Source organism: Callithrix jacchus, chromosome 8 (assembly GCF_049354715.1).
Source record: "Callithrix jacchus isolate 240 chromosome 8, calJac240_pri, whole genome shotgun sequence".
Classification (NCBI taxonomy): Eukaryota; Metazoa; Chordata; class Mammalia; order Primates; family Cebidae; genus Callithrix; species Callithrix jacchus.
The window spans coordinates 93,861,903-93,887,623 of record NC_133509.1 but is presented as its reverse complement, the minus strand read 5'-3'; the positions used below and the strand labels follow the sequence as shown (position 1 = coordinate 93,887,623).

The window sequence follows — 25,721 nt, the reverse complement described above, 5'->3', positions numbered from 1 at the left end:
CCTGAAGGGCGGGTTTAATATTTACCTACTGGCTCCGGAGCTCCGGGGAGGCAGCGGGAGGGCGCGCCGCGAACCCAGCGCCTGGCCCACGGAAGCACGCCCACCCCCGCAGCACTGAGCGCTGCCACTTAATGAATGAGTGCGGCGGGCAAGGAGGCGCGTCCCCCTTACCTGAGCAGCCCCTGCATGCTGAAAAGGCGGCTCTGCACTCTGGGTACAATGGGATCCGGTTAAACAGTTTCCTACACAGCCGCTCGTAGGTTACTAACTCGCAGGTGACATCATCCTCTCCTCGCCTGATAGGATACAAAGTGGCTCCCACTGCGCATGGACGCTCCGGTCGGGCGCGCAGACTCCTGGGAGTTGTTGTCCCCATCTACTAGCCGAGCAAGGAAAGCTTTGCTGTCGGGACTCGTGGAACTACATCTCCCGAAACACTCCTTGGCTCTTCTGCCCCGCCCCTTGTTCCCGCCCCCTCAGGACCCGCCCCCTCCCAGCTTTAGAGCTTTGCAGTGTTACGGTGGTCGTTCTGAAGCGGAGTTGCGGACCGCACGGCAGAATAGGAGGGCTGCCCTGCAGTCTTGCCTCTTGACCTGACCTCTACTCTGCCCCGCGCGGGCTCTGAGGGCCCAGAGGGGCCCGGGACTCGCATAGTCCAGCTAGGCTCTAACTAACTGGGCTTTCTTGGCTCCTGCTGGGAAGGGACGATTAAGACTTTCTGCCTTCCCCACGCGTAGCAGCGGCTAATTCGAAGGACTCACTGGTTTCTGGGTTAAATACGGTCCTCGAATTTTCCCCGCTCAACATCTCTCAGAGGATGGGGCGACGCCGGTCCCAAAGCGGAGGAATCTCCGTGTACCCCATTTGGCTCAGTTCACGTTTCTCTTTTCCCCTTCCCATTTAACCGAGACCAGGTGACCAGGCAGAAGGCAGGGAACCACTTAGTCGGCTGAGCTGACAATAACGGTGGTTGTCACTACCAGAAATGCGGTGTGTTAGACTAGACAGTCGCCGTAACCTTCCGTCAGGGCGCCTGCTGCTGCTGCAGAGATAATACTATCGCGCAGCCATGCTTTTGTTCATCCTGCAGCGGACTTCCCGCCCTGGTGGCTCTCCACTCCCAGGACGAAAACGTCCTTGCCTAAAGTTTTAATAAATTGTGTATATATGTATACACGTGTTTTTAAGTCCACAACATTCCCCCCTCATTTTCCATATCTTTCTTTTCAAATATTTTTATAAAGACGTTAAACCAAACAACATCGTGCTGTGCAAGAATTGCCCTGCTCTTAACATACCTAAATGTTTATTTAAAGGTAAGCAAAAGATTTATAGCAGAATGCTGACCGTTTAGGCAGCTTGTATTGTTAACACATTTTTTTCCGTGGCATTTTTCATTTTTCAGTGAACACCAAGTGTCTTAATATGAAAAGAATCAATGCATTTAATTACTCGAGTTGTAAATGTAAATTATAATAACATTTGATGTGTCTCAATCCCATATAAGGATCAACTCACACACCCGTTCCACTAGCAAAATCTCTAGAAGACTGCATCTTGAAAAAAGAAGGTTCACAATTAAGATTTCGGACAACTCCCTACTGAAGTGTTGGTGGAACTCTTCTTATTCATTTTCTCCTTTCATTCTGCAGCACTAAGTCGGGTTCAAGTGAAAAAATATTTATGAAACTAGTTGCAGATCTCAGGGGAGAGGAAATGCTTTGTTTTGCTCAGGGAGATGTTTAGTGATGAATTCTGATTTTCTTTTAACAAACCTATTCTTTACAGACCAGACCCACTTTTCTCCACTGAAAGAATATAACTTTGAATGTCACTCTTCTGTCCTCAGTTTACTTCACATAGTATCTTAAATGAACCCTGACAATATAAATATTCCCCTTGCCATCAGACCAAGGGTATAAGCACTGATATTCTAACTAATGGGTAGACTTAATGTAATGCAGTTCATGGCAGAAAAATATTGAGAGAAACTTGACCTGGGATGATTCTAAAGGATCTTCCAATTTTATAACTGTGTAAAGCTTTTAGATGGAAACATCATCAGTGAGCCTGAAATTTATTGAGTCAATAAATTGAATTTGGAGCCTCTCTGTTAAGACAGGGCTTATCCTCACAGATAAAAGTATGTTATTGAGGCACACTCTGAGTAGTAATTTTATTGGCGAAATCACCTTACAGCAAGTTCTCTTGGGTCTTCAGTAATGAAGGAGAGGATGGGGTCTGTCTGAAAACAAAAATTCCATTCTCTTTAACAATATTATAGGGATGTGCCATGTGACATAGTCATCTCCGTATAAAGGACAGCATACACAATAGATTGTCAGCACATAAATGTAGAGACGTGCACATATGAACTGTTCTTCTTATGTAGCTATAAATATAGATAATAGATATAGAAAGAGTAGCTATAAATATAGTTAATAGATACAGAAAGACAGCATTGTATTTGGAAAAATTCTCTGCAAGTGGTAATGGATTTGAACTGATCCCTGCACAGTTTCATTGGTAACCAAGGGAAACAAAGATGGCTCTTTAACATCAGAAATACAGTCTGTAGAACTAGGACCAGAGAAAGCTTAACCACTTCTATGGAGACAGAGGGAAACTCACACACACACTCTCTCTTACTTTCTTACACAATCACTGTGTACACACAGTCATTCACTTTCATACACAATCATTGTACATGTTTGCATTTAATTTTTTCTAGGTGGCCATGTAGTCTCATAACTCATGAAAACACCCACTCTGTCTAGCTAATTGATAGTCTCAGTCAAAATGGGTTTATTTACTTTCTATCTTTGCATTTTACATAACTGCTGCTGTTCTGAAGGTCTTCAGAAAAGCCCTGCCTCATCCCATAATCATGACCTGTTAATTAGGAACCCGTGAGACCTCTAGGAATAGATTTAATTGACAGTCCCAGGTAGGGGGTGGGGAGAAGGCCCCACCAAGCATTTTGCTGATCTTGTAAAATCACCTCTTTCAGTGCTGGTTACAAGGTTTTACTCTAGATATTGGGTTTTAGGTAAGGGAGGAAATGAGTTATCAACAGAGAGAAAGAATTGGAAGTTTGTAACCTTGGGTGTACTTTCATGCAATAGCTTGATGTTTTACAATAGTCAAGGTTGTGTGCTAAGCCCAGGTTTGGGATTGTGCCATTCCATTATTTGTAATCCATGTTACTTTGCATATTTGTGTTATTTATTCTTTATGAGCCTCAGTTTTCTTATTTATAAAATAGGGTTAACAATAATATATATTTCATGAGGTTTTTGAGGATTAAATTATATGAGGCATGTAAAAATATTCTTCATACTGAAAAAGCACTATACAAATGTTAGTTCTTGATATCATTTGCAATTTTTCCCAAAAGATTATCTCAAAAATGTCAGGACTAATTATGGAACAAGGTAATAAAAACCCATTTAAATTAAAAATTCTTATTCTTAACAAAGACTATTAAAAAGAATATAGCATGCACATATTATCTCAGCCTAATTGGTAAGTAGGCAAAATGTACTTTGAAGACTAAAATGAGAAATTCAGGGTTGAACAGCACCAGTCCTTGACTTGTTCTCAGATCTATATGTAGTTCTTCCTCAGGGTCCCCCTACTGTCCTCAGTAACATAGGGAGCCTTTCCCAAGCTTCTCAGCATGGAGAGGCACTGCTGGGAGTTTGGAGGCAGGAGGAAATGAGAAGCTAGGGAATTTCTTCACATCCACAGAGGTGCGTTGGGTGATGTTTCTGGCAGTGGCAGCAGCATTTTCCTTGTTGAACTGGTCTGTCGTGGTTCCAGATTCTTCCAGGTCACCCTGGCCTGTTAACACCACCTTCTCCCTTTGTCCCTCCAGCCTAGGGGTAGAGATAGCTTCCTGCTGTTGCTAATCTCTGCGTTGAGTGTTTGGCTTCTCAGATCTTCTATCACAGTATAGCCACTTCTCTGGACCACATTATCTCTGTTTTAAATACTATTTCGAATCCTTTCTGTTTTCTTAGTGGAACACTTTAACTGACAACAAAAACTTTCTATGGCCAGTTTATGCAAAACAAAGAATGTAATGGGATTTATTCAAAGGATAAAACAATCAAGGCTCAAGAAAAACAGGAACTGGATAAACAGTGATAGTTTTCAGATCTTCTTTCCAGAGCACTGCCCTACTAGCACTCAGACTCCAAGCTCCTTGTTCCAAATTTCAGAGTCCTGGGAGAAGCTGATTGTCCTATCTCAGGCAACAGTCCCTGACTTAATTATCTATAGCTGTGGTTCTTAAAGTACAATCCCTAGACCAGCAACATCAATATCACCTGAGAACTTTTTAGATAGGCAGATACTTGGGCCACACCTACAGGCCTACTGGAAAGGCATCTTTAAGGATGGGTTCTACCACCTGTGTCTTCACAAGTCCTCCAGCTGATTCTGACACACTTGAACGTTTTTGAACCATGGACCAATAGCAAACAAAACAAGATTGTGTGGCTCAAATATGATCACTCAGGACCTATTCCCGTGTGTCTGGGAGTCTTCCCAAAAAGAAGAAAATGTGAACCTGGAAGTCATCCCAAGAGGTGTCAGGTAAAGCTGGTAAATCTGTCAGAATCTTAATGGTAAAACTTGGTTCTTCCTAAGGGAGAGGACTTTGTAGCATTCTGAGCCAACTATTCAATTTAGTCACTTGGAAGAGATTCATTTCATTGTGTTTGAGAGCTCAGAAAAACCAAAAAACCAGCATTGGAACAGAACAAGGGAGATGGAGTCATACAGAAATGTGAGAATGGCAACAATAGTAAGGTTAGGCACAGTAAGAGGTGGGGTGAAAGTAGCCCTAGCCACTCAAAGCTCTCTCCAGACCAATCTTATTTGAACAGCTCCTTGGAGTTCAGAAACAGAAACTCTCCTTTGACATAGTTTAGCTGTTCTTCCTGTATCAGCTTCTTCATAACTGGCTTACTCTTAGCCCATCTATGAGACCTACACTGTTCAATTCTGTAGTCACTAGCCTCTTGTGGCTATTTAAATTTCAATTAATTAAAATCAATAAAATTTTAAAACTCAATTACTCAGTCACAGTAACCACATTTCAAGTGCTCAACAGCTGTGTGAGGCCAGTGGCTACCATACAGGACATCACAGATACACAGTATTCCCATTACTTCAGAAAGTTCTATTGGACAGCAGTGCCACACACTTTTTTACTAATGACTGGCTAGATTCTTTCATGCTGAAACCCACTTTTTTTTTTCATCTTCCTCAAGTCAAATTCCAAAGAGCGAAAGAACAAATGGAAAGACAAAGAGAAAGGAGATCTAATTGTTCTAATTCACCAGTTGAAACTAGAACATATAATAAATTACTGGCCACCATGAAAAAGACAGATAACCCAACTAATGCTCCACTTCCCTAGTCAGCAGGAAAATATAAAGACTATAAGGGGATACCACTACATACCCCTCACACTGGTTAAAATTAAAAGGACCGACTGTGCTAAGGATTGCCAAAGATAAGAAACAAATCCTACACTGCTAGTGAAACTAAACTGGTAAAACTTCTTTGGAAAAAATCTTTGTTAGTATTTGCTAAGTATGAGAATACACGTCCTTTATGGCTCAGCAATTTCACTGCTAGCAATATACCCAACAGAGTCGTGTATACGTGTTCACCAGAAGACACCTATTCAAATGTTCATAGTTAATAGTATTCATATATTTATATAGCCTGTGGTTGCCATGCAATATTTGGGATATACTTACACTAAAAATATTATTAAATGTTTGTCTGAAATTCAAATTTAAGCAGACAGTATGTATTTTAATTTGCTAAATCTGGCAACTCCATGATAGCCTCAAACTAAAATCAACACAGTTGATCATCAGCAGTAGAGTGGATAAATAGATTGTGGCATAGGCACATAATACTACATAGCAGGGGTTGGCAAACTTTTTCCTGTAAGGGGCCAGATAGTAAATATTTTAGGCTTTGTGGGCCATATGATCTGTGTTACAACTACTAAATGCTGCCATTGTAGCATGAAAGCAGTCATAGACATAAAGGAATGAGTATGGCCGTGTTCCAATAAAGCTTTATTTACAAAGCAGTCAGCTGGCCTGTAAGCCATAGTTTGCCAACCTGTGCTATCTGGCTATGAGAATTAACAAGTTATGTCTATGTGTGAAAATATAGAGGAACCTCACCCAAAAACATTGAGTAAAAGAGTATATACTGTATGATTCCACTTACATAAAAGTTTTTAAAGAGGTAAAGCTATTGATAGTGTTAGAAGACAGTAACAGTTACCTTCAGGAGATAGTAATAGAAGAGAGGATTAGAGGTCTCTGGGATGCTAGTATTGCTCAATTTTTCATCTGGGTGCTATTTATGTGGCTTCTTTATTTTGTGAAAATTTATCATACTGTACACTTAAGATTTGTGTGTACTTATGTATATACATATCAAAATTAAGTATATGAATTAAAAACTAAGCCAAATTATCTTAAGATTATTTCCATAAGAAATTGTTTTTTGTATTCTTGTACCCATGATTTTAAAATATTTTTCTAATTATAATGGTTATTCATGTCCTTTGTAAATAATTTAGAAAATACTGCTACTTAAGGCCATAAACATTACCCATGAGCCAACAAACCAGGGAGAAATATTAACATTTCTCCCTCCACTCCCCGCCATCTTCACTCTCATTGGATTTTTTTACATCATTAGCATTTGGATTGCTATGTGATATTTTATTATGAGAAGCTAACCATTTGTTCTTGTTATTTAGTTTTTATTTTATAATTTTAAACTTAACTCTGTAATCCAGCTAGACTTAGAGGGGAATAGGAAAATATGGAACTCAAAGAATTGCAACAAGAGCTCAAAGATAATGGACATTGCAAGCAGCTGGGATGGAGGGGTACTCTCTTGAGCTACAGAAAGAACAGTGTGGTGGTAAAGATAAGAACACAAGCCAGATTTATTAGAGTTGTCCACAGTCAGAAACAGTGATCTTCTTGTTGGTCTTGCCATTTCTGGACCCAAAGCACTCCATGGCTTCCAAGATATTCCTTCCCTCTTTACCTTGCCAAAAACTACATGCTTGCCATCCAGCCACTCAGGCCTGGCTGTGCAGATGATAGACTGGAACCATTTATGTTGTGTTCAGAATTTGCCATGGACAAGATGCCAGGACCTGTATGTGCCAGGATGAAGTTCTTATCCTCAAATTTTTCCCCATAGATGGACTTGTGTCAGTGCCACTATGGCATGTAAAGTCACCACCCTGGCATAAAACCCCTGGAATAATTCTGTGAAAGCAGGAATACTTCTTTTCTCCCCAGTGCTCAGAGATCTGGGGGGTTAGGACTCTAGCATATGAGTCAACATATGAATCGGGTGTGGGGAAATACAATTCGACCCGTAATAGTCAGAGTATGAAAGTTGTCTGCTGTCTTTGGAACACTGTCTGCAAACAGCTCAAGGAAGGAGATGTGGCCCCGGGGCTCACCATCCACTCTGATGTGGAAGAACAACGTGGGAGCTGACTATGGCTAGTGATGGGTGGCATCTGGCTTGTGGTGAGTAGTTACTACTTTGCTGATAACCATTTTTATTTAATCAATTGTTATAAAACAAATCACTTCTTATTTTTTGGTATTATCAGTAACTCTGATATAACCTAGTTCAATTTTTGTGCCCAGCTATGATTATGTCTTTCATAGTAAGTACAGGGGCTGGGCACAGTGGCTCATGCCTGTAACCCCAGCACTTTGGGAGAGCAAGGTGGGCAGATCACTTGAGGTCAGGAGTTTGAGACCAGTCTGGCCACCATGTTAAAAACCCGTCTCTAATAAAAATACAAAAATTAGCCCTACGTGGTGGCACTGCCTGTAGGCCCAGCTACTCAGGAGGCTGAGGTGCAAGAATTGCTTAAGCCCAGGAGGCAGAGGTGGCAGTGAGCAGTGGTCAGGCCACTGCACTCCAGCCTGGGCCACAGAGAAAGACTCTGTCTCAAAACAAGAGTAGATACAGGGTAGGAGGATATAAATGATTTTAATACATATTGCCAAACTGCCTAGATGCTTGTTTTTATTATTGGTAGATGTTATGGTTGATGTTTCCTATTAGTATAGGCCTGGCATCCTCTCTGAGAGAATGGGATCATGTCCTGAAAGTGACATAAACTGTTGGAGACAAAGTAGAATGTTAATGGATGGTTGAAGAAACCATCAGGTAGGGATGAGTGTCCAAGGGAAAGGGAAACACATTTCTGCTGACCATAGTTATCTGACTCTATAGCATATGCTAGGTGGTGTATTGGTTTGCTAGGGCTGCTGTAACAAAGTACCACATAAATGTATTTGTCTCACAGTTCTGGGGCTATAAGTCCAAAATCTAGCCCTGTCTGCAGGTTTGGTTCCTTCTGAGGGCTATCAGGGAAGGATGTGTCCCAGGCCTCTCTCCTTGGCTTGTAGATGGCCATCTACTATTATCTTCCTCCTACGCATGTCTGTCTCTGTGAACAAATTTCCCCTTTATATAAAGATACCAGTCATATTGGATTAAGACCCATCCTGGCTGGGGGCAGCGGTCCATGCCTGTAGTCCCAGTACTTTCAGAGGCTGAGACAGAAAAATTGCTTGAGTTTAGAAGTTCAAGACCAGACTGGGCAACATAGTAAGACCCTGTCTCTACAAATAATACAAAAGTTAGCTGGGTTTGGTGGTCATGGCTGTGGTCCCAGCTATTTGGGAGATTGAGGTGGGAGGATCACTTGAGCCTGGGAAGTTGAGGCTGCAGTGAGCTGAGATCATGTCACTGCACTCCAGCCTGGATGACAGAGTAAAACCTCGTCTCAAAAAAAAAAAAAAATTAACAAAAGACCCACACTAATGATCTCACTTTAATTAGACTGCCTTTGTAAAGACCTATTTCCAAATAAGTCACACTCTAAAATCCTGGGGTTAAGAGTTTAGCATATGCATCAACATATGCATTGGGTGTGGAGAATGCAGTTCAACTCCTAATATTCAGTAAACACAAATAAGGGAAAACTGGCTTTCTTGGTCTCAGCACCAGTTTTGCGTCATAGTCATATGAATGTTAAAGCTGTTGAACGTCTGAATAAGAAATATAGTTAGCATCAAAAAACTGAAGGTAGCAACCTAAAACTTTTCAAAAAACAGAGCGTGCTTCCTGAGTTATGTGGTAGCCATGGTGCTGTTTTGAGGTGTGAAGGCTGAGGTCTTGCCTCTAGGTATCCAGCCCTGTCACTCTTGATCAGGAATTCTCAGATGAAGAGTCTACCAACCTTCCATTGGTAAAAATTCCCTGGTCATAATTTTTTAGACAAACCATCCCAAGTTAGCTTTCAAAATATCCCCTATTGAGGGTGTCATGCAATTTTCATTTTCTTTTTCTCTTTAAAGGTCAAATCTCTGCATGGGCTCTTTAACCCTAAAATGGGCAGTCCATGTGTGGCAAAACCTTGTCTACAAGTGAAAGATGGGCTTAGTGGAGAGAAAGAATTCTGTTTACTCTTTCAGTTTCTGTAACTTTCTTTGCTGGGAATTACCCTGGCAGATGTGTTCTTTTTCGTGGCAGAAATATTACAGCATGTAGGATTTATATAAGAGGCCTGTTTCACAGCAGGTTGTGCTAGCACTTAGACACTGGATTTGAAGATTAGGGATGACTTTAGTCCTGTATTACATGAGAACCTTGTGATGTGGAATTTCTCATGGAAAGCCACACTTCAGTACAATATATCATGGCATATTATCTTTGAGAGTATTTTCTCTTCACCAAACTGTGATTGTAACCTTTTCTCTAGGGTTGTCTGTGCCCTCTCCCTGTGTCTTGAGCTCCTAAAATAATATTTTGGGTTGTCAGAAGACTAACCACCCAGTTAAAGGGGAAAGGGAGATATTGGAATGCTTTCTTCTGGCTTTGCTCTCCTGCAAGTGACAGGTTTCTTCTCTGGGATTTATGTTATTGTTTTAGAAAATTATATTCATTTAAATCCAAACATAGTTAAAGCAAGCAAAATATAACCCCATTACTTTTCATACATGTGTAACAGTGATTCTGAACAACAGGGTCATCTCCCTCTTGAGTTATGTGTGTTAAGTTAACTATGCTTGAAGCTACACTACTTCTGGCTACAAGCCTGAATTTGCAAATTGAGTAACTTTGAGTAAGGTCAATGCTAATATGGGAATCGCTAAAAAAACCTGATGTTTTAGAGACAAACATAGGATTTGAAGTGTTTAATTGTGTCCCAATTCACTTGTGGCAGATCCTTACAGCCATCACTTTAGAAAGCCTTGTCACAAGGCACATCCCTCCTTAACGTCCAGGTGAAGAGTTCCCTGCTCAAGGTAGATGTACATCAGTGGTATGCTGAGAACCCATGGCCCTCAAAATTTCAAAAATTTTGTGAGCCAATTGTTAAATACAGCCGATATTAAAAATTAAATTGTATAAATATAATTAAATACATTATATCGAAAACAAAGGTAATAAATATGCTAAAGTCATCACTCATTCATTACTCATTTTACCACTATTCATGCTCTCGAGATCCCTCTGAATCTGAGTGTTGAAAGTGCTGTTGTGATGTACTGCTGTACATCTCTTCCTGACCTCACATTCAGTGATGTCACAATGGTAGCAAGACATCAATCATAATGGGAGTAATTCTCAACAGAAATCTGCAAATGCTACAAACCAGGGCTTCCCTCACAGATCCAGTTACTAAACACTTACTGGCATCCTCAGCCCCTTGTTTTATTTTTTTAAATAATTTCAACTTTTATTTTAGATGTAGGTGGTACATGTACAGGTTTGTTACATTTGTAATAGAAGAGAATAACCCTCCTCTAACTGCTATGCAGTGCTATTATATTTTTCCCTTGTGATTTCATTTTGATGCTGGGTTCTAGAAATGGAGATGCTAAGCATGTGTCACTGTACTTAACTTGGGCGGAAGTAAGGGTGACATTGTATCATGAGCTGAAAGAGTGCAGTTCCTTAGTGAGTTCAGGAGCTGAGCATTTTCCCTCAAACAGGAAAGAGGCATTTGGTGATAGGTTTAGCAATAGGTAGTGGTTTTGAACCAGGAAGAAAAGGAAGTCAGCCTGGAGCTGTTGCAGGTATCAGATGGAATGCAGAGACAATTCCCAAATGGCTGTACTAGCACTGAGGCTGCCTGACCACACAGCACCCCACATGCTATCCTTAAAAATATTTTCATGAATCTGCAAAATAATGATGAAAATAATCTTAAAAAGACAATGTAGAGAATGTTTAATGAAATGAAATGTTTTTATATAAAGGACTATCTTTATTCTGGGATCATAGGTTAATTATGTCAAGAGTTATAAAAACTACTTTATTAGAAGCCTGAGGCTATTAAGAGGATGCAAACTATATATAGCCATGTGTCACATAATGATGGACCACACATATGATGGTCCCATAAGATTATAATACCATACTTTATATGATGGTCCATATATAGTGATCCCATGAGATTATGATGCCATCCCATAAGATTATAATACTGTATGTACCTTCTCTGTTTAGATGTGTTTAGATACATGAATACTGTTGTATTACAATTGCCTGTGGTATTCAGTACCATAACCTGCTGCACAGCACAGTCACATGCTCCTAATGCCTAGAAGCAATAGGCTATATCATATAGCCTAGGTGAGTAGTGGGCTAAACCATGTAGGTTTGTATAAGTACACTCTATGATGTTCACACAATGAAATCACCTAATGATGTATTTCTCAGGACATACCCTGTTGTTAAATGATACGTGACTGTATATGGGTTGTTTATATCTTAAGAATTTTTTTCCTAAAAGTCCATTTTTTGCCATTTCCCCCACTTGTATTACGGAATATCTCTTTTTTTCTTAAAAAAAAAAAAGATGAGTGTTACAAATGGTGATCAAGTTCCCAGGCTAGACAACAAAAGCCAGTGCATATCAGAAAAGAGTTGAGTCATAGCATTGATCTTGTTTGCCTGAGGTCTGAATGGTTGGGGAAAGGAGAAGTCCTTGCAGGAAGGAGGGGCATGAGAGAAGGAACAGCATACATTATTCTTCTTCTAAGCCAATGGATGGTACCCTAGGAAAACTGGAACTGGTTGGAGTTTGTCTTCAACATTCCCCTCACCTCCCTTCATGCCTTCCTCTCTCAGCAGCTGGTATGCCTTCTCACAAGGCCCTCATTCCCTCATGGCACTCTGCATTCTCCACCATGGCATCTTTTGCAGGTCTGTCTGAACTGCTGAAGTGCTACAAATTCTAAAAATTACTTGCTCCCTTCTCCCTGCAGTCAGCCCATTCATTTATTTTTCCAACACAACATCTCAGGTATCATTGAATGGATTTACACAATTATGTGAAGGACTGATAACCCCTAACTTCACATAATTTTTATTTTTAGGAATCCTATAATACAAATTATCTCTAATTGGCAGTATATTATGAAATTAAACACACACACACACACACACACACACACACGACAGAGTAAGAGTTTGTGAGCAAAGAATATTGGAATAGGGAGGAACAGGGCAGGTCCCACAGAGGCACACTGTTAATGAATCGCTTAATCCTTCAAAATATGTTTGTGATTTTCACAAACTCCTCCCTTTGACCCACAGATTTTCCTGAACTTGCAAAAGCTGGATTTTAGCTAATCTTTGTTTTGATAATTGCACACTGGTACAAGCAGCCCCAGAATAACAAATGTCTCAAGATTAAACATTACAATCCTCTAAACATTTTCAGATTCATACTTGAAAAGCTTCACAATTCCCATAAGAACCCCTTATGGGAATTGTGAAGCTTCCAGCCATAAAAGGAGGGTGATATCAGGTGAACTCTGCCTGTGTGTGAGTGCACATGTGCACATAGAAGTGCTGGGGTATGTTGCAAATGTATGGATACATGTAGTCCACTTATTTTATAAGAAGAGCTCAATATGTAATTAGTCACGCAGAATCACTGTAGATTCTAGCTTTGCCCAGTTTGGAAGATATTTCTTAGGTCTAAAATCCACATGCACATCTGAAATTTGTGTCCAGCTATGACCTTCCTAGACCAAGGTCTTGCCTCCACAGTTACTGAATATATACTCTGTTTATAATTCTAATATCATTACTTCTTTTTTCCTAGTTAAATATATTCTTATTCCCCATGTTTTCTATGAAACAGCCATCTTTTGGTGCTTGAATTGTCTTGAGCACTATTGTTCAGCAATAATCAGAATTCTAGTATCTGTACATCAGCCTTTACTCATTAGTAATCAATGCCCAACAACTAGCAATACTTCTTCATCTACAAACATGCACACTAATGAAAAACCGCAAATACTGATGAGCAACCATCTGGCAGAACCAAAAGAAGGGAGTGTATACTGAGTTGGTCATTGTGGTTCATCTCTGATGTAGGGCAGATCTTTATCTTGCAGGCATAGTGGGTGAGCAGCCACGCAATGAATGCATGGAGTGCAACATGGTCCCGATCTTGAGGAACTGAGAGACTGAAAACTGAAAATTAAGAGTGCATCTCTCATTTCACTGCAGAAAACTTCAACAGAGAAAACGGGAGAAATCTCTTAGCAACATCAGTGCAAGCCAGAGAGAGACATTTTCAAAAGGAAACCATGTTTCTGTTTGAGCTAGGTTAAATGGCAATGGAATGGCCACTGTCTATTATATTTTTTGCTAGGCAGCACCTGCTTACCTTTCAATCTAGAGCATCACTGCCAGAGATATAATACAAGCCGCCACATGTGTACTTCAAGATTTTATAGCAGCCATGTTAAAAAAGTACAAAGAAACAGAAGAAATCTATTTTAATAATATATTTAACCAAATACATAAAAAAGTTACTGCAACACACAATTTTAAAATAACGAAATCATTTACACTTTTTTTTTTTTACGATGTCTTCAATATCAGTTTGTTTTTTATACTTCTAGCACATCTCAGTTCAGATTAGCCACATTTCAGGTGCCCAATAACTTCATGTGGCCAATGGGTACCAGAGGGAGCAATGCAAGTCTACAACATTCCACTCCAAAGGGTGCTCCAAGTGTACCGCTCACGTTCACTGATGATGGAGCACTTCGCTTTCTTGTTCTGTCACCACCTCCCATAGCCAGAAATTGGCTGGAAGCAGGAAAGGAATAGGAAAAACCATTTTTTGTTTTGTTTTGTTTTTGGAGACAGAGTTTCACTCTTGTTGCCCAAGCTGGAGTGAAGTGGGGCAATCTTGGCTCCCTGCAACCTCTACCTCCCGGGTTCAAGTGATTCTTCAGTCTCAGCCTCCCGAGTAGTTGGGATTACAGGCATGTGCCACCAGGCCCAGCTAATTTTTGTATTTTTAGTAGAGACAGAGTTTCATCATATTGGTCAGCCTGGTCTGGAACTCCTGACTTCAGGTGGTCTGCCTGCTTTGGCCTCCCAAAGTGTTGGGATTACAGGTGTGAGCCACTGTACCTGGCCAGGAAAACCATTTAAAACATTTTCCAAGAGACAGCTTAACAATGCTTGTTATCATCTTAAGGTGAGTAAGACTGAAGAGGGTCCTCTGTCAGAAGCAGACTTTCTTTTTGATGGATCAGAGGCATTCTCTGCATTCTAGGGAGTTTGATCCATGTCCTGGCATGCTCATCACCCATTTGATGGGCCTGGACCTGGCTTTTTGCACAGTCCTTTCTGTGGTTTGGATGGAGAGAAATTCCCTGACCCATATTATCTTTCCTATCTAGGACTACTTAAAGATAATTCACACTGGAAGAATTTCCTTCGGTCTCTGGTCCTCTAAAATGAAATGTTCCACCTCTGAGAGACTACGACTGATAGCAATAGCTTCTCCTGGCATCTGGACTTTTTCAGGCAAGCTCAAGGGCTTTATTGTGTGTCATCCTCTTAACAGTTAGGATAGGCACTTTAATGAAGAATCCAAGTTTCTTAAACAAATCACAGTAATTTGAGTTGAGTCCTGGCACAAATTTTCAGATTTTGGTGTGCATAGGAATCTGTGAGTGCCAGGGCCTAGCACACTCAGAGTCAGGCCCCATGTGGAGCTGGATTTTTAACAAGCACTCCATGTCATTCTGGGGAAGGAGGTCTGACTCTCTGTTGTTTAGAAATAACTGGTGAGGCTAGAACTCAGGTTCCTACACCCGGAACTTGTTGCTCTGTGTTGTCAGTTGTCTCATCTGAGGAGGTAACAGAACAAATCACTTATATTTTAGTAGAAAATTATGTCTCAGATTCTTTTGGCTCATCAGATATTTTCATTTGGCAACATGAAATTCTGTGTTATGGGAAAAGCTGCTGCTAGACAGATTTTTTTTAAATGATAGTAAAAGGGATTTATAGATGCTAAATTAAAACATTGAATATCACCTACGGTGATACTAGGTTTAATATTGACTTCTCTTTTTTTTCCCTATTCTCAATAGACTATTTATTTCTTTGATTAACTTTATCACTTAATCAGTAAGGCTCTCCTCAGAGAAGCACTTGAAATGTGGCTGGTCTGAACTGAGCTATGCTGCAAGTATATACAAAAAGGAAGTTACTCAAGGACTCATCATTTGGAAGTGTTTGCTTCTTTTTCACAAAAATGGATTCCTAACATAAATTCTGTTTGTACTTGCTTTTTAAAACTTTATTAATTATGTTAAACTCTGCTATTGGTTTTAAAATGTCTGCATCTATATTATTATCTTTATTATTTGAGACAGAGTTTTGCTCTGTCGCCAGGCTGGAGTGCAGTGGCACAATCTTGGCTCACTGCAACCTCCGCCTCCTGGGTTCAAGTGATTCCCCTGCCTCAGCCTCCTGAGTTGCTAGGACTTACAGGCATGTGCCACCATGCCTGGATAATTTTTTGTATTTTAGTAGAGACAGGGTTCCACCATCTTGGCCAGGACGGTCTCAATCTCCTGACCTTGTGATTCACCCATCTCAGCCTCCCAAAGTGCTGGGATTATAGGTGTGAGCCACTATACCTGGCCTATTATTTTTTAATAATAGTTTCTTCTATGGTATAAAATAATTTAATTCACATTCTACTTTGGAACTTTTAAGTTGTTTTAAATTTTCTTTTGTTTTCTTTTTTTTTATAGAGACAGGGTCTCACTGTGTTGCCCAGACTGGTCTTGAATCACTGGACTCAAGCAAAAGTGCTGGGATTATAGGTGTGAGCCACTGCATCTGGCCTTCTTTTCTTTTTATTAACGAGGCTTTGGTAAAGATTCTTCATATGCATCTCTTTGGGCGATGAGCTTGGATTTTTAATAAACAAAAATGTATAAGCAGAAACTAACACCACCCATTTTCCACTACCCAGAATTAACAACTGCTAATGTTTCAGTGCATCATTCTCCAGCCTTTTCATAGATGCAAATATACAAATATTCTTCTTTTAAAAATATACAAATATATAAATGTGTATATATTTGTGTGCATATATATATACACACATTTATATATTTGTGTGTGTGTGTATAGATAGATAGATAGATAGATTTGTATATTTTTAAAGGCGAGACTGTTCCAGGTAAAATGAAAATTCCCTATGGGCACTATTTACTGTTCTGGTCCCCTTCCTTATCTCTTCAGAAGAAATAACTGAGTTGGTACATAGTGCTACTCACTTTTATACATTTATATATGTATCAAAAACATTTACTAAAGCCCTGAATTTTTTACATGAATAATTTTGTTCTGCATATATGATTCTGCAGTTTGCTTTTCTCATTCAGAAATGTTTTTGCGATCCATTCCTATGTAGTTACACATATATGTAATTCATTCCTTTATCGTATGACTTCATCATCTCATTTATCTGTTTCTTACATGTGGAAATTTAGGCTGCCCCCTCTTTTTTATCTGTTACAGATAATACATGAACATGCATGTGTTTATATGTTTTTCTTTGTGAATGTGTATTTTTTTTAGGTTAGACACCTAAAAGTAGAATTATTGAGTCATAAAGTATATTTAGTTTTTTTTAATAGGCAGTGTCAAATTTGTCTTCCAAAGTGAATATAGTTATCTTCTCTTACCTGAGGTTTCATTTTCTGTGGTTTCAGTTACCCACAGTCAACCTCAGTCTCAAAATATTAAATGGAAAATTCCAGAAATAATTAGTAAGTTTTAAATTGTGCATCATTCTGAGTAACATGAGGAAATCTTGCACTGTCCCACTCCTTCCCACCTGAGGCATGAATTGCCTCTTTGTCCAGTGTATCCATGCTGTACAGTATGTACATTGAGGAAAAAACTATATATAGAATTTGGTATGATCAGAGGTTTCAGGCATCCACTGAAGGTCTTGGAACACACCCTCATAGATAAGAGGGGGCTACTGTATACCAATTTAGCTGTCAAACACCAAAATATATCTGTATTTTCAGAATCTTGCCAGTGTTTGACATTGGAAAAACTTCTAATTTTTGACAGTCTTATGGATAAAATATAGCATATTGTTTTGATTTGAGTTTCTCAGATTAGTAGTGTGGGGAAGCATCTTTTCAATTTTTGTTAGCTAAACATACACTATGTACAATTATCTGATTATATTCTCAGAAAAAAATTCTCAACTGGTCAAAGGCTGTATTTTAAGGCTTTCAGAATATAGTTGGAAATTTCCATCCAAAAATTGTATAACTGTTTGTACTCTATTTATCTTGTCAACCCATGATAAATAATCTATTTTCCAGACAGACTCTCATACAATTCTGGATTATTCACTTAAATCTTTGCTTATTCAACAAGTATAAAGTATAAATTGTTTTAATTTTTCATGTCTTTGAGTACTGGATAGGTTAAGTATTTATTCTATTCAAAAATATATTCATATTTCTTCTTTTATATATGACAGTTCAATACTTTAGCCAACTTTTATATTGGGGTATTCTTTTTCTTATTTACACACTGTCATATAATTTATGAATATCTTTCCAGTTTGACTTCTCTTTTAACTTTGTTTCTGGAAGTTTGTTATATCTATATATTTTTAAATTTTTAGATATTTAAATACTTCAGAATATAGTTGGAATATTCTGAAGTATTTAAATATCTTAAAATTTAAATATTTTGATCTGAAAATATTATAGTTCCATATTTTCTGTTTTCTCTCTTATTTTAAAGAACGTTTAGTTCCTGTCTTAAAGTGCATTTTTATTATGAAAAAAATGTTAAAGGCTGGGCGTGGTGACTCACACCTGTAATCCCAGCAGTTTGGGAGGCCAAAATGGGCAGACCATAAGATCAAGAGATCAAGAATATCCTGGCCAACATGGCGAAACCCCATTTCTACTAAAAATACAAAACTTAGCTAGGCATGGTGGTGTACACCTGTAGTCTCAGCTACTCGAGAGGCTGAGGCAGGAGAATCGCTTGAATCCAGGAGCTGGAGGTTGCAGTGAGCTGAGATTATGTCACTGTACTGCAGCTTGGCAACAGAGCAAGACTCTGTCTCCAAAAAAAAGGAAGAAAAAGTTTTAAAAAGAAAGTAAAACCTTTGTACTTTTACCATCTAGAGATAAGAATTATTAACATTTTCCAGCCTGGGTAACAGAGCAAGACCCTGTCTCAAAAAAAAAAAAAATTATTAACATTTTGAAGTTTATCCCTGCAGACATATGTATGCAGATATTATATATCTCTGCATATATAATGTTACAAAATATAATTTTTAAAATTTAAATGACATTACATTTTCTGTATCATCAATTATAATGTGACATAATATTACATTTGAGGATGTACTATCATTAAGCCAACTTCTTATTTTTGAACATTTAATTATTTCCAAAGATAATTATTTTTGAAAAAAAATTGTCTGATTCCTTTATAGGATGTGTTATCTTTCACATAGTCCCTTCCCAAGGAGAGAAAGTAGGCTCATTCAACAAATGCCAGTTCATTTTGGGACTGAAAATTGACAGTATGCTGATATATTGGATTATTTCACTTCCTTCTCTTTATGCTCCTGGAAATCCTCAGTAAAGTAACAGTGTGGGCCCTGGTATTTCCTCTGCCTTCTGCAGGCTTTCAGTTAGCAGGGCCATGGTGGTCTATCTGAACAGTGCCTTCTAGAAATATGCACTGCCAACTGTACAGTTTTAAGTGGTAGCCCTTAAGTTTAGGCCAAGCCACACTCTTATGTAAAAGTAATTCTGCCGAGTATGGAATTTAGGGGATAATGTTCTAGGCTGGTGGTTCTCCAACTTCAGGGTACATCAGAATCATCTGAAGGGGCTGTTAAAACACACATTGCTGGGTTCCATCCCCATAATTAGTGATTCAGTACGTTTGTGATGGCACCCAAGAATTTCCAACTCTGACATGTTCCTAGGTGATGCTGATGCTGCTTGTCTGAGGACCACACTTTGAAAAGTACTGGCTATGCTCTCTTCCACCAAAGCATCACACTTCCCTGCGTAAACCCCTCTCATGGTTTCCTCCTGTCTACAGGACAAAGACTGCTTGGCAACGCACACAAGTCTTTTATGCTCTGGCCCTGAGCTGTTTCTCCAGACTCCCTGTTCACACTTCACCTAGCTCTTTGCCCCAGAAGCTGACCCGTGTAGATTATACCAACAAGTTCTGTGCCCTGTGCCTGCTGGGTCAGCTGGCAGGAGACTGGATTTGGCCATTTTTCCCTCCTTTGACCATTAGCCCACGGGGTCGTAATGTCTATCTGGGGTCATAATGTCTTCCTGCTGTTGCTGCTTTCAAGAGAGCTTCGCCATCCCTTTTGAGTACCTTTAGTTCTGCCCACACCTCTGTAGACAATCTCTTTGTTGCATTCTCGTTAATTACCCCCCTTGAATGCTCCTTCTTTTTCCTGCTGAGACTCCAGCTGATTTAGGCCCTCATATGACTTTCCAGTCTCATTTCCTGCTAACTTCCTTCCAGGCATGTGCTGGCCATGCATTTCCCAAACAACATGTAGTTCACAGTCCCTTGCTTTTGTCTATGTCTTTCCCTCTGGCTGAAAAGCCCATTGGAAATCAATTCCTCATCCTTTAATGTCTCAATCAAGTATTGTTTTCTTCATAAAGTTTTTACCTTCTCATGAAAACTTAGCTCATGTTTCTGGAACTGTGTGTATATATAAATGTGTGTATGTGTGTCTATATGTATGTATATATACACACATATTATCATTGTGCATGTTGTAAATACATATATTCAGCTTTATTGAGATATATTTTTCATACTTTAAAATTAACCTACTTAAAGTGTATCGAGTGACTTTCAGTCTATTCCCAGAGTTACACAATTCTCACCACAAGCTAATTTTAGAACATTTCATCACACTTAAAGAAAACCCTATATCCCTTAGCAGTCAGTACCCACTCTCCATTTTCTGTAACCCCTGGCAACTACTAATTTACTTTTTTTTGTCTATAGTTTTGGCTATTCTGGACATTTCACATAAATGGAAACATATAATATGTGGTCTTTGTGATTGATTTCTTTCATTTAGTATAATGTTTTAAAAGTTCATCCATATTTTAGCCTGTATCAATACTTTATCCCTTTTTATGGCTGAATAATATTCCGCTGTATGGATATACTACATTACTTTTATCCACTCATCAGTTGATGGACATTGGGGATGTTTCTACTTTTGGACTGTTATGAACAATGCTGGGGCCAGGTGTAGTGGCTCATGCTGGAACTTTGGGAGGTCAAGACAGGTGGATGACCTGAGGTCAGCAGTTCAAGACCAGCCTGGACAACATAGGGAAACCCCATCTCTACTAAAAATACAAAAATTAGCCAGGCATGGTGGTGTACACCTGTAATCCCAGCTACTTGGGAGGCTAAGGCAGGAAAATCGCTTGAATCTGGGAGGTGGAGTTTGCAGTGAGCTGAAATCGAGCCATTGCACTCCAGCCTGGGTGACAGAGCAAGACCTGTCTCAAACAAAACAAAACAAACAAAAAACAATGCTGGTACAAACACTTGTGTGCAAGTTTGTGTGTAGACATATGTTTTCAGTTCTTTTGGAGATGAAATTTCTGGGTCATATAGTCACTCTATGATTAAGTTTTCGAGAAACTGCCAAACTGTTTTCCAAAGTGGCTATACCATTTTACAGTCTTATCATCAGTGTATGAGAGTTCCAGTTTTTCCATATCTCCCAACAGTTGTTATTTCTATTATTTTTTAATATCAATTTTTGAAATTGTAGTTTTTAAATTGTGGCTATCCTACATTGTGTGAAAAGATATCTCATTAGGGTTTTGATTTGCATTTCCCTAATGATTTAAGAAGGTTGAGCATCTTTTCTTATATTTAGTGTCCATTTGTATGTCTTCTTTGAAGAAATGTCCTATTCAAAAGTTCTTTATATATTCTGGTATAAGTCCCTTCTCAAATAAATGATTTTCAAATATTTTCTTCCATTGCTTGGATTATCTTTTCCCTTTCTTGATGGTGTTTTTTGGAGAACAAAAATGTTTAATTTTGTTGAAGTCCAACTTACCTATTTTTCTTTGGTTGCATATGCTTTTGGTGTTGTCTATCTAACTAAGAAATCATTGCTTAACCCAAAGTATGTTAGTCTGCTCTGGTTGCCATAACAAAGTACACAGACTATGTGGCTTAAACAACACAAATGTATTGTTTTACAGTTCTGGAGGCTAGAAGTCCAAAACTAAAGTGTCAGCAGAAGTGACTTCTAGTAATGCCTCTCTTCTTGACTTCCAGATGACTACCTTCCTACATGACCTTTCCTCTGTGTGTGTGATGAGAGAGAGAGCTCTCATGCCCTTGCTTTTCTTATAAAGCCACCAGTTCTATTAGATAAGGGCCCTTCCCTCATGACTTCATTTAACCTTAACTACCTCCTTCAAGAGCCTATCTCCAAATATAGTCATGTTGGGAATCAAGGCTTCAATATACAAAGTTGGAGGGGAACACAATTAAGTCTATAATACAAGGTAATGAAGATTTACTTCTACGCTTTCTTCTAAGAGTTTTATAGTTTTAGCTCTTACATTTAGGTCTTTGATTAATTTTTAATTAATTTTTGTGTATGGTGTGAGGTAGGGGTCCAACTTCATTCTTCTGCATGTGAATATTCATATTAGTACCATTTGTCGAGAAGACTGTTCTTTTCCCCACTGAATTGTCTTGACACCATTGTTGAAATCAATTGAATATCAAGTTGAGGAGTTCTGAGAGTTTAATGTTTTTTATTTTTATTTTTTTGGTAGAGACAGGATCTGAATCTGTTGCCCACACTAGAGTGCTGTGGCATGATTATGGCTCACTGCAATCTGTAACTCCCAGGCTCAAGTGATCTGCCCACCTCAGCCTCCCAAGTAGCTAGGACTACAGACGCATACCACTTTGCTCAGCTAATTATCATTTTTTTGTTTGGTTTGTAGAGAAGGGGCCACACTCTGCTGCCCAGGCTGGTTTTAAAACTTCTGGCCTCAAGCAGTCCTCCTGCCTTGGCCTCTCAAAGTGCTGGGATTACAGGCATGAGCCACTGCACCCTGATAAGATTTTATATATATAATGTTACTATTGCACTTACTGAGTTGACTTAATATAATAGAATGTAAACTTTCTGAATCCAGAAATTGACTATGTATGCTGATGGAGATAGAGGATAATGCCCAACATAAAATGGTACTCTGGTCGGGCACAGTCGCTCACGCCTGTAATCCCAGCAGTTTGGGAGGCTGAGGCAGCAGGCTCGCTTGAATCTGGGAGGCAGAGGTTGCAGTGAGCCGAGATTGCGCCACAGCACTCCAGCCTGGGTGAAAGAGCGAGACTCCATCTCAAAAAAAAAAAAAAAAAGGGTACTCAATATTTAAATATATCTTATGTTTTCAGTTTTTACTGTTAAAATGCAAATGATACCTGGGAAAGGACATCATTAATTCTGTAACATGAAATATGTTTCAGAATACAAGATAACAAATTCTAGGAAAGGAGGCACAGGACGGGTGGGTTTGATGGATGAGAAGAAAATATCTTTAGCATTTGGTTTTGCTTGGCTAAAGGAATACCTTGAGCAATTAGAAGTGCACTTTCTGGTGCTGGGTCTTTGAAAGGGGCTGTGGCACTAGAAAAAATCCAAATAAAATACCAGTTAGAATATGACAAGAAGGAGCTGAAGAATAATTTACCTAATTGACAGCCTTATCAAGGGCTAGTCCATTTGGGGGGAAGGCAAAAATCAGAAAGTTGTCAAAGGAGATTTGGTCTTGTCTTGTCTTGTCTTTTCTTATCTCACTCTGTCACCAGTTGGAGTGCAGTGGTGCAATCATGGCTCACTGCAGCCTTGACCTCCTCAGGCTCAGGTAGTCCTCCCATATCAGCCTCCCAAGTAGCTGGAACTATAGACATGCACAACCACACCCAACTAATTTTGGTATTTTTAGTACAGTTATCTTGCCTAGGCTGGTCTCAAACTCCTGGGCTCAAGCATTCTGCCTGCCTCAACCTCCCAAAGTGCTGGGATTATAGGTGTGAGCCACTGTGCCTGGCCTTGGCTTTTTTAGATGGAATCATGAGTGCTTGAGAAATAACCCTTGATTATCTACTTAATTGAAGTTAATATGATGGTTAATTGTATGTGTCAACTGGACCAGGCCATGAGGTGTCCAAGTACTTGGTGAAACATTACTTTATATGTCTGTGAAGATAGTTTCAGATGAGATTAACATTTGAATTGAGAGACTGAATAAAATAAATTGCCCTCCCAAATGTGGATAGGCCTCAATCAATTTATTGGAGGCCTGAATAAAATAAAAGCTGGGGCAAAGGCAAATTCATTCTTTCTGTTTGTGTTTGAGTGACATTAAGCTTCTCCTACACTCGGACTGGAGCTTACACTATGGATCTCCTAGTTCTTAGACCTTTAGATTTGGACTCTATACTAGCTACTCTCCTGTGTCTCTAGCTGGCAGACACAGGTTGTGGGACTTCTCAGCCTCTGTAATTATGTGAGCCAATTCCTTATAATAAATCTCTTTCTGTATATGTGTATGTGTGTATATAGCCTATTGGTTCTGTTTCTCTGGTGAGCCCTGACTAATACAGACAATGACAAATTTAAAAATAAATATAGACAGTAATCCAATTAAGAACCACAGCTCTATTATAAGTGTAAACATTAGTACAATTTTAACATACTTTATCCCTTCTTTCAGATTCAGGTATTATAAATCAAGGCAAACAAAATCTACTTGCCAAGTTTTGTTTTTCAAAATCATTTTAGCATTCCTTACCTCACTGTTACTACGTGGTACTTCAAATTGTCTTCTGAATCAGTTGTAATATATTATTGGTTGACTCTTAATTAATGAGTTGAACAAAAATTTTCATGTGTTAATTTTATATTTGTTTGAAAGTCATGAATTTATCTTCTTTCTTCTTCTTCTTCCTTCTTCTCCTTCTTCTTCTCCTCCTTCTTCTCCTTCTTCTCTTTCTTCTCCTTCTTCTTCTTCTTTCTTCTCCTTCTTCTTCTTCTTTCTTCTTCTTCTTCTGATGGCATTTCACTCTTGTTGCCCAGGCTGGAGTGCAATGGCACAATCTCAGCTCACTGCGACTTCCGCCTTCCAGGTTCAAGTGATTTTCCTGCATTAGACTCCTGAGTAGCTGGGATTATAGGCATGCACTACCACATCCAACTAATTTTGTGTTTTCTATAGTGATGGGGTTTCTCCATGTTGGCCAGGCTAGTCTTGAACTCAGCTCCTGACCTCAGGTGATCTGCCCACCTCGGCCTCCCAAATTGCTGGGATTACAGAAATGAGCCACAGCACCCAGCTGATTTTATATTCTTTCAAAAATTATTCTTGGCCAGGTACCATGGCTCAGGCTTATAATCCTAGCACTTTGGAAGACTGAAATGGATGGATTGTTTGACACCAGCCTGGGCAACATAGTGAGACCCTATCTCTATAAAAAATAAAAATTAGGCTGAGTGCAGTGGCTCATGCCTGTAATCCCAGCACTTTGGGAGGCCGAGGCGGGCAGATCATGAGGTCAGGAGTTTGAAACCAGCCTGATCAATATGGTAAAATCCTGTCTCTACTAAAAATACAAAAATTAACCAGGTGCGGTGGCAGGTGCCTGTAATCCCAGCTGCTTGGGAGGCTGAGGCAGGAGAATTACTTGAACCCGGGAGGCAGAGGTTGCAGTGAGCCAAGATTGCACCACTGCTCTCCAGCCTGGGTGACAGAGCAAAACTCCATCTCGGAAAATAAATAAATAAATAAATATTAGCTAGGTGTTATGATGTGTGCCTATAATCCTAGCTACTTGGGAGGCTGAGGTGAGTGGATTGTTTAAGCCTGGGAGGTGAGTGAGCCATGATTGCACCGCTATACTCCAGCCTGAGTGATAGAGCAAGACCCTGTCTCCAAATATATATATGTATTATATATATATATATATATATATATATGTATATAAAGAATATATATATTCTTTAACACATGCAACACTAGAAATAGAGTCTTGTCACTTTATGTCATATGATTTTTTGTACACTGACAACACAGGACGGGAAACAATAATTTTTCTAGACTGCAGAATAAAAATTCGTTTTTATCTTTTCACTTTTTTCAGCACCTCCTCTTCCAGAGGGTATCATTAATTGTCTCACAGTCAGCTGTTCTGAGTAC

At 39.2% G+C, this 25,721-nt stretch overlaps 1 protein-coding gene and 1 long non-coding RNA gene across 10 annotated transcripts in view; one reads left to right on the top strand and one right to left on the bottom strand.

Annotated features, from left to right (window-relative positions):
* DAAM1 (dishevelled associated activator of morphogenesis 1) overlaps positions 1-271 on the bottom strand; it is a 189,645-nt gene extending 189,374 nt beyond the window's left edge. For 4 of the 8 annotated variants that reach the window (XM_078335038.1, XM_078335040.1, XM_078335036.1 and 1 more), the window contains exon 1: positions 26-271. The gene's annotated coding sequence lies outside the window, so the exon portion shown is untranslated. The remainder of the gene's footprint in view (positions 1-25) is intronic. The other 4 variants (XM_078335037.1, XM_078335041.1, XM_009006101.4 and 1 more) reach the window with 1 other exon arrangement.
* The window catches only part of LOC144577416 (uncharacterized), a 187,730-nt gene that overhangs the window by 1,167 nt on the left and 160,842 nt on the right, over positions 1-25,721 (top strand). The gene's annotated exons all lie outside the window — the stretch shown is intronic.